This window comes from Macaca nemestrina, chromosome 7 (genome assembly GCF_043159975.1).
Source record: "Macaca nemestrina isolate mMacNem1 chromosome 7, mMacNem.hap1, whole genome shotgun sequence".
NCBI lineage: Eukaryota > Metazoa > Chordata > Mammalia > Primates > Cercopithecidae > Macaca > Macaca nemestrina.
Window position 1 is genome coordinate 36,080,955 of NC_092131.1, and position 10,042 is coordinate 36,090,996.

A 10,042-nucleotide genomic window follows, 5' to 3' on the forward strand; every position below is an offset into this window, starting at 1 on the left:
CAGTGGTGCAATCTCAGCTCACTGCAACCTTCACCTTCCGGTTTCAAGTGATTCTCCTGCCTCAGCCTCCCAAGTAGCTGGGATTACAGGCACCAACCACCATGCCTGACTAATTTTTGTATTTTTAGTAGAGATGGGGTTTCACCATGTTGGCCAGGCTGGTCTCGAACTCCTGACCTCGTGATCCACCCGCCTCAGCCACCCAAAGTGCTGGGATTACAGGCATGAGCCACTGTGCCTGGCCCTAATTTTTGTATTTTTAGTAGAGGCAAGGTTTCTCCATGTTGGCCAGGCTGGCCTCAAACTCTTGACCTCAGGTGATCTACCTGCCTCAGCCTCCCAAAATGCTGGGATTACAGGTGTGAGCCACCGTGCCCAGCTCCCTTCTCTTTTTCACCTCTTAGCTCTTCCAGGGTATGGTGTCTCCTTGTGTCCCTGCTGGGAGAAGTCCTGCATGCTGAACGAACACACCTACTGAAGAGCCTGCTGTTCCCTTGTCTCTGCAGCTTGCTGTGAAGCGATGACTAGGGTGGTGTACATGACGTTACCTCGCTTCCCATCCTCCTTGCTTCACTTCCCTTTTTCTATTCCCCTCCCTGCTTTGAGTTTGTGCCTCCCCCAAAAAAGTGGTGAGTACCTCAATCCTTGCCTCAGGCTCTATTTAAAATATTCTCCTTTATTAATCACCACATTTTATTATTGAGACTCAGAGTTCCACTTCACAGAACAGAGTACAAAGAACAGCCTTCCAGTAGTATCTTTAAGTTCAATGTTTGACCTCTTATCTGCCCCTTTTATAGCAAACCTGCCTTTCCTTCTGGGATCTTCTTCCTCTTTTAGACTCCAAATCCTAAGGGACAGAGAGCCAGACCTGGACACTCTTGCATCACTGCTGGAATCAGGACAACCCCTTGACCCTGGCAGACTTCACGTCAAGTTTGAGAGATTGTTGTTGTCTGCCAGGATCCATTCCCCCTTCTTACACAGTCATATAGTTTTAGTGGGGCACGTGGCTGCCTAGTTAAAGATGGCAGTTCTCAGCATCTCTTGTACTGAGGTGTCCCCGGAACTACATTCTGGTAAATAGGGTATGAGCAGAAGCGATATGTGAGCCACTTCCAGCTCTTGCTGTCAAAAGCATTGGTACAGCTCTGGTCCTTTTCTCTTTCCCTTAGGGTAAGAGAAAGAGAGAGAATGGGAGCAGCTTCCTTGCCCTGAGATGGACATCGCAAGTTGAGAGCTGCTCACGCAGCCCTGGACAGCTCAACTCTGAAATGTTACATATGAAGGAAATAAATTTCCATCTTGTTCAAGCCACTGCATTTTGATGTCTTTTTTATTACATCAGCATAATCTGTTGCCTGTTTAAAATAATGCATACCTAATCCTGGTTCCTTTGGAACCTTGCTGTCACCAAAGTGACAGAGTCCTCTGTGGGGCCATGTTGTGGCAGGCCAGGTCTCACAAAAGCTGAACAGGCAGGCCTCCATGACAACCATTTCAGCACTGACTGAGTGGTTAGGTTAAATAATAAAGGCTGAAAGAGCCAGTGCCCTTAGACAAAGGCTGGGAGGTAACAAAAGCCCACCAAGAGTCTTGCCTAGGCCTTTCCTGGGCCTTGAAACTTGACAAGATAATGAAGGAATTCTTAATGGGACCCATTTACAAGCTTTATTGGGGGTCTGAAGAAACTCCCCAGACCTCCACAAACAACTTTTATTGAGGGTCTAAAGAAACTTCCCCAAACCTCCATAATTTAGCAGGGGACAAGATAAGGGTAATCATCCCTGCACCTGGAGCCATCTAGGTGAAGTAAATTTACTGAGGCTCCAGAGAAAGGTCTTCAGGACTCAGACCTTACTTACAGACTAGAAGTTAATCACTTATGTCTTTAAATGAATGCACACTTACACGCAGACTTATAGCTTAGAAGCTATATAAGTACTGGAAAACTTTGTAATTTTGAGTTGATCTGGTGATATTTTCCCAGCCTTCTTCCTGTACCCTGTTATAGAAATCAACTGTCTTCTTTCCCAGTTTGCCTGCATCTCCTTACTGGGCCATGAGAATAAATAAGCAGCCTGAACCTCAGTTTGGTCCAGGAACAATGTCACTGCTTTGGCTGCTGATGCTAGAGTCTTCTGTCACTGCCTGCAGAAAACCCAGCATTTTGAAGGTGTGTTCTCCCGTGTAACTCATGAAGTTCTTGTTTCCAGTCACCAACCACAGTCAGGCGAGCTCAGGCTATCTGAACAAGTTGGGGAGGAAATAAGCCCCCAGTGGAAGTCTCCGCAAGTGACTAGATGTTTACCCAATATTTATTCTCTTCTTTATCCTTGCTAATGGAAACCTGATTTTGTAATGGTGTAGCATTTGCTATTGATCCCACCCCCACAGTGTATCTACTGCCCAGGGCAAAAATACTATATTCCCAGCCTCCCTTCATTTGAGGGTGACCATGCAACACAGTTTGGAAGAAGTCTCACAGTGAGTTCAAGAAAGATTTGGAGACTGGGACAGAGGATCATTTGAGGTCAAGAGTTTGAAACAAGCCTGGGCAACATAGCAATACCTAGCCTCTACAAAAAATAAAATAAATTAGCTGAGTGTGGTGGAGCACACCTGCAATGCCAGCTACTCGGGAGGCTAAGATGAGAGGATCATCTGAGCCCAAGAGTTCAAAGCTGCAGTGAGTTATGATCGTACCATTGCACTCCAGCCTAGGTGACAGAGTGAGACCCTATCTCAAAAAAATTTTAAAGAAAGACTTTGATTTTTTTACTATAGGCACCTCCCCTTTGACCTTATCACTTCCTTCTTCTTGAATGGAAAGTGAATGTGGATAGCCAGGTATGGTGGGGGACGCCTGTAATCCCAGCTACTTGGGAGGCTGAGGCAGGAGAATTGCTTGAACCCAGAAGGCAGAGGTTGCAGTGAGCCAAGATCGCGCCACTGCACTCCAGCCTGGGTGACAGAGCAAGACTCCATCTCAAAAAAAAAAAAAAAAAAAGAAAAAGAAAAAGTGAATATGGAGGCCTGAAGTGGAACAGATACATATATTTTCTTTTCTTCTTTTTTTTTTTTTTTTTTCTTTTTTTGAGACGGTGTTTCACTCTTGTTGCCCAGGCTGGCGTGCAATGGCACGATCTCAGCTCACCACAATCTCCGCCTCTCAAGTTCAAGCAATTCTCCTGCCTCAGCCTCCCTAGTAGCTGGGATTCTAGGCATGTGCCACCACACCCAGCTAATGGGGTTTCTCCATGTTGCTCAGGCTGGTCTCGAACTCCTGACCTCAGGTGATCCGCCCACCTCAGCCTCCCAAAGAGCTGGGATTACAGGCGCGAGCCACTGGGCCCAGCGTGAACAGATATTTTATAAGGTCTGATGCCTGGGATGGCAGAGAAGGAGGATAGAAAGATCCTAGAATATTGACAACAGCATGGAACCACTGCACCATCCTGAGTCCCTCACCAGCCTGCCTATTACAGGAGGAAAAATAAATCCAATGTGGTTAAGCTTCTATAGTCAGGATTCTAATATATGCAGGAAAAGCAGTCTCTAACTGATATGCCCTTCCATAAGCCCTGGATTTCTTTCAAAACTTTGCAAGATATACCTAGGAGCCTTCAAGTTATACCTATATCTTCATGTTATTTTCCTCTAAAACAAACCAACCAAATTAAAGATATACCTTGCAAACATGCAGTTCACCAAAATTACATGTTGATTGCTTTCATTTTCTACTAGGCTCTAACCTCTACAAAGGTGGGAGCTATGTTGGTCTTGTCCACTGCCTTAATCTCAGTGCCTAACACACTGCCTGGCCTATGTATCCAAATACACCTTAGACAGAAGACTACTAAACGAAAAAACTCAAATACTTTATTACTGCTTACTTGGATTATTCATGATTAGAACACAACTCACTCATATATTCATTCATTCAGTCAGTCATATTAATTGATTGCCTACTGTACAATGTGCACAATGACATTAATTGAAGATCCTGCCAGGAATAAAACAAAGATGTTCCTCTCAGTGAGCTTACCTTTTAATGGGAGAGACAGCCAATCAACTTTTAAACAGGAGGAGTTTCAGACAGTGATAAGTGTGATAAGGATGAAGCTACTTTACCTGGAGTGTTCCAAAAAGGCAATATTTAGGCATAATTCACTGTAATCCTATCAACATGGCTTCAACCTTAATCACTTCAGTCCAAAAAGCTAAGTTCTGAGAACTAATTGTTTTCTAATGATAAGCAAGGGATGATATGATCAATTTCCCTTCTTCGGATTTGGGATTACATGCATTTCTGAAGAAAATAAAAGGAAGGGAAACAAGGGACAGAAGGAAAGAGAAGGGAATGGAGGGGAAGGGAAGGAGAGAGAAGGAAGGGAGAAAAAGAAAGAGAAAAAAGAGAGAGAGAGAAGGAGAGTGGGAGGGAGGGAAAGAAGAAAGAAGGAAAGAAGGAAGGAAGGAAGGAAAGCATTTTATCCCACTAGAATTAAACAGCTTTCCACTAGTATTAAAGAGAGAGAGACACTATATGGGTGAAAGAGAAGGCCAAAGGGCCACATCTTCTCTAAAAGTGGACAGCATTGGAAAGAATTGCTAATATCCACAAGAATAGCCTTCCAACTTTCCTATGTTCCAAAGAATGCACTGAACGCTGTATTATTAATTTTGCAGCCCTTGTTTATGTTTTAGACTCTCCAACAGCCTCAATCATTATTCCTCAGATCCTCTTGGGGCTCTCTGATGTGATTGCTGAGCTCCCAAGTGAACCCTCATCACATCCTAGGAGACCCATGGAGACATTCCCTTCATGCTCTGACCTCTCTCCACCAGTTGAGCTCCACAAACAAAGCAAGCTGCCCTTTGAGAATTGGCTCTCCTAAGAGTTGAAGTGAAGAATACTTTTAATTTTTCAAATCCAGAGAGGGCTGTAATGCTGCCCAGCTCAGGCATGCTAGAAATTAATGTCACATGTCTTCACACCCTGAGTTAGCTTGGCAACTTTAGGAAGGACATTCTTAGGAAGGAAAAAATGTTTTTAACTTGGCTATGTCGATGGAGTAGAAATGTTTGGGTTTTGTTTGTTTTCTTCAGTATTGTTTGCTTTCTTTAGTGTCGATGGAGTAGAAATGTTTGGGTTTTGTCTGTTTTCTTCAGTGCTGATTAAATGAAAATTTGTTTATAATTTAAATACCCTTGTATCTTTCTGTAGGTGGGTTGGAAGAATGGACAGGGTTCACAAGGGTAAAGGAAGTGCGGGTGAAGGTCTTCTGAACCAAGCTGAAGGATGTACTGAGGGAGGGTGATAGTATTGGACAGAAAGCTGCTACATGTGCGGTGCTGTCAGTTTCCACAAAATGGGGATGGTGGGGGCCAGGACTAGCATGAGGCAAGGGAGGCATTCTGGGCACAAAATTTCAGGAGGCACAAAATTTAAGGAGGTGCTCAGGTGCCTGCCCTTATACCACAGGGAGAGAAAGGGCCTCCTTAAATTTTATGCCCCAGGGCCCTCTCTCACTGCATCCTAGTGCCTAGCTCTGGCCCCAGGGAAATGAGTTCTATTAGGATTTCAAGAAAGTCTGCGGATCCAGACACCAATTCCCTTAGTCATGACAAATGGGCATGCAAAGGTGGAAAACAGAATTGGTGAAGAGTTGACAGATTTACCACTAAAAAGGAATAGACCTCATTTTCCTGGCTAAGAAGAACAAAGTGTGTCTTGGCTTCGAAGAGACAGGATCACTTTCCCTGGGCAAAAAGAGTTGCAAGTTATAAAAATCCACCCTTGACTCTTCTCTCTCTTACTCATGCTATTCTCCCTTTTCCACACCCAGCCCACCACCAAATTAAAATAATAAACAAGTTCTAAAATGAACTGAAGTAGGGAAAATAGGTCTGAACTTTTAAAGAGAGAGAAGTATTCTTCATAAGAAATGAAGATTCCAATCAAGGAATCAAGGTTGTTAACCAAAAAGCTTTGTTGGGAGCTAGAAAAACCTCCACATCCACCAACTCCAGATAACCTCACTTCCTCCTCAGCACTCCACTGACAAGCTCTTGAGGCTTAAGACACTTTGTGCTTTTTTCTTTACCTCTTCGTGTAAGGATTTGTATTTCTCTGGCTGGACTGTCAGCGCCTCAAGGGCAGAGACCATCTCTCCTTTGCCCACATTCTATCATGACACCGTGGAGTCCCTGGCTCATAGGAGGTGTTGTTGTACAAGATCTCAAGCTCTTCAGACAGGGAAACACAACACAATGACACCAGGAGAGATGAAAGGCAGAACTCCTGGTAAAGCTGTTACTAGAAAGGGGTCCCAATCCAGACTCTAAGACAGGGTTCTTGGATCTCGCACAAGAAAGAATTTGAGGCAAATCCACAGACTAAAGTGAAAGCAAATTTATTAAGAAAGAAAAGGAATAAAGAATGGCTACTCCATAGGCAGAGCAGCAGCTTGGGCTGCTGGACTAACGATACTTATAGTTATTTCTTGATGATATGCTAAACAGGGAGTGGATTATTCATGGGTTTTCCAGGAAAGCGGGGGGGCAATTCCCAAAACCGAGGGTTCCTCCTCATTTTAGACCACATTGGGTAACTTCCTGACATTGCCAAGGCATCTATAAACTGTCATGGCACTGGTGGGAGTGTCTTTTAGCATGCTAATGCATTATAATTAGCATGTAATGAGCAGTGAGGATGACTAGAGGTCACTTTTGTTGCCATCTTTGTTTCAGTGGGTTTTGGCCAGCTTCTTTACTTCAACATGTTTTATCAGCAAGGTCTTTGTGACCTGTATGTTGTGCCAACCTCCTATCTCACCCTGTGACTTAGAACGCCTAACCTCCTGGGAATGCAGACCAGTAGGTCTCAGCCTTATACTACACAGCCCCTACTCAAGATGGAGTCGCTCTGGTTCAGACGCCTCTGACAAAGGCAGGGCCATACTGAGGGTTGTCGAAGGACAGGTAATTTGGAACTGGGGCTGTAGTGGCAGCTTAGTATAACAATCAGGGTGGGGTTAGCTAGCTTTCATGGACTTTCTGTGGTTTGGCTAATCTGAATAATTTTGTGGACTCCAGGACATAGAGGCTGTCCCTAACTGTCCCGTACCTGGCTCTAGGGCAATTACAGTGGGTGCACAGAGGTCCAGAGTCTGAGAGATGCTGGCAGTATGAACTGAATCAACTGCTCAAAAAGGGGAACTGGTCGACTTCTAGCCAGGCCCCAAAACTAGATGAAGACAGCATTTAGAAAAACCAAAAACTACATTACAGGTGCTTAATAAATATTTTCTGAGTTATCACATTGATTTAAAAAACCTGAAATTCCTTTATCAGAGTTTACTTAGGTCACAGTTAAGAGGCTTAAAATGGAAATGCCCCTGAAAAAGGAAACACTGACTCGAACTCAGCCTCTCTAGGAAGTCAAGGCTCAGGTAAAAGCCTGGCACAGGAGGAAGTTTTGGGATATGTCATTAGTACCCAAACAAAGCTTTCTTGGCTGTTTGGCCCAGAACCAGCTCTGGCCTAAGGAAAGGCAATTTAGGGGAAATATCTGGTAGATGAAGGGATAAGCATGTCCACATGTTGCAGTTTTTTGGAAAGCAGAGCAAGATATAAACCAAGATGTAAAATCATCCTAATTAACATTAAACAGATATTTTTCTTTCACTCTTTTAAATCTATTAAATATCCTGAAAGGAATTAACTGTAACCTTGGATTAGCTTTCTTTTCTCCCGGGCAGAAGCCATTTGCATTGCTATTGGGCAAGATTTATTGTAATGCTATCAGTCATGAATGCAACTGAGACAAAGGTAAGCATCCCTAGAAAATCAGATCATTCCCATGCAGGGTAGACGTGTTCCATTCAATAGCACCTAGCACTTCATTGTAAGGTCATCCAGTAATGCCTTTTGCCTAGTTCCAAGTTCTGCATAATTTTTCTTAATGAACCACATATTTTAAAAGTGCTTTGCAGAAAGCAGGGCCTTGAACAGGTATGCGTATACCAGCGTTCATAGCAGCATTAGTCACGATTGCCAAAAGGTGGAAGCAACCTAAATGCCCGCATCAACACATGAATGGATAAACCAAATGTGATATATACATATACACATACAATGGAATATTAGTCAGCCATAAAAAGAAATGAAATTCTGACACACAATACAGCATGGATAAAACTTTAGGACATTGTGCTAAGTGAAATAAGCCAGACACAAAAGGACAGATATTACATGATTCCACACATATGAGTTAGCTAGAATAGGTGGATTCATAGAGACAGAAAGTAGAAGAGTGGTTACCAGAAGCTGAGAGGAGAAATTACTGGAGAGTTAAGGAGTACAGAATTTCGGTCTGGGATGGTGTAAAAGTTCTGGGAATATATGGTAGAGATGGTTGTGGAACAATGTAAATGTACTTAATGCTACTGAATTGCACACTTAAATGGTTAAAATGGTAAGCTTTATGTTATGCATATTTTACATACACATAACAGAAAACTTTCAGAGCATAGACTTCCAATAAAAATAAAGGAAGGGAGGGGGGAGGAAGAGAAGAAAGACAAACAGACAAGGAGAAAGATGTACTGTCCAATTGTCAGATACATCTTTAGTTTGGGGAATTTGTGATTTTTGTCTGCTACTGTGTGTCAGGCTCCACACTAAGCACCTGTATTAGTCCAATCTCATGCTGCTGATAAAGACATACCTGAGACTGGTAATTTATAAAGAAAAAGAGTTTTAACGGACTCACAGTTCCAAATGGCTAGGAAGGCCTCACAATCATGGCGGAAGGTGTAAGGCATATCTCACGTGGTGGCAGATAAGACAGAATGAGAACTGAGGGAATGGGGTTTCCCCTTATAAAACCATCAGAACTCATGAGACTTATTCACTGCCATGAGAACAGTATGGGGGAAACTGCCCCCATGATTCAATTATCTCCCACCAGGTCCCTCCCACAACATATGGTAATTATGGGAGCTACAATTCAAGATGAGATTTGGGTGAGGACACAGACAAACCATATCATTTCACCCTGGTCCCTCCCAAATCTCATGTTCTCACATTTCAAAACCAAACATGCCTTTCCAACAGTCCCCCAAAGTCTTAATTCATTTCAGCATTAACTCAAAAGTCCACAGTCCAAAGTCTTATCTGAGGCAAGGCAAGTTCCTTCTGCCTATGAGCCTATTAAATCAAAAGCAAGTTAGTTACTTCCTAGATACAATGGGGGTACAGGCATTGGGTAAATACACCCATTCCAAATGGAAGAAATCGGCCAAAATGAAGGGGCCAAAGGTCCCATGCAAGTCTGAAATCCAGCAGGGCAGTCAAATCTTAAAGCTCCAGAATGATCTCGTTTGACTCCATGTCTCACATAAAGGTCACACTGATGCAAGAGGTGGGCTCCCATGGTCTTGGGCCGCTTCACCCCTGTGGTTTTGCAGGGTACACCCTCCCTCCTGGCTGCTGTTACAGGCTGGCATTGAGTGTCTATGGCTTTTCCAGGTGCATGCTGCAAACTGTTGGTGGATCTACCATTCTGGGGTCTGGAGGACAGTAGACCTTTTCTCACAGCTCCACAAGGCAATACCCCAGTGGGGATTCTGTATGGGGGCTCCAACCCCACATTTCCCTTCCGCACAGCCCTAGCAGATGATCTCCATGAGGGCCCCGCCCCTGCAGCAAACTTGTTCCTGGACATCCAGGCATTTCCATACATCCTCTGAAATCAAGGCAGAGGTTCCCAAACCTCAATTCTTGACTTCTGTGTATTCACAGGCTCAACACCACATGGAAGCAGCCAAGGCTTGGGGCTTACATCCTCTGAAGTCACAGCCTGAGCCCTTTTAGCTATAGCTGGAGTGGTTGAGGCAAGAGACACCAAGTTCCTAGACTTGCACAGCAGCAGAGGGATCCTAGGCCTGGCTCACAAAACCACTTTGTCCTCCTAGGTCTCTGAGCCTGTGATAGGAGGGGCTACAGTGAAGACTTCTGACATTCCCGGAGACATTTT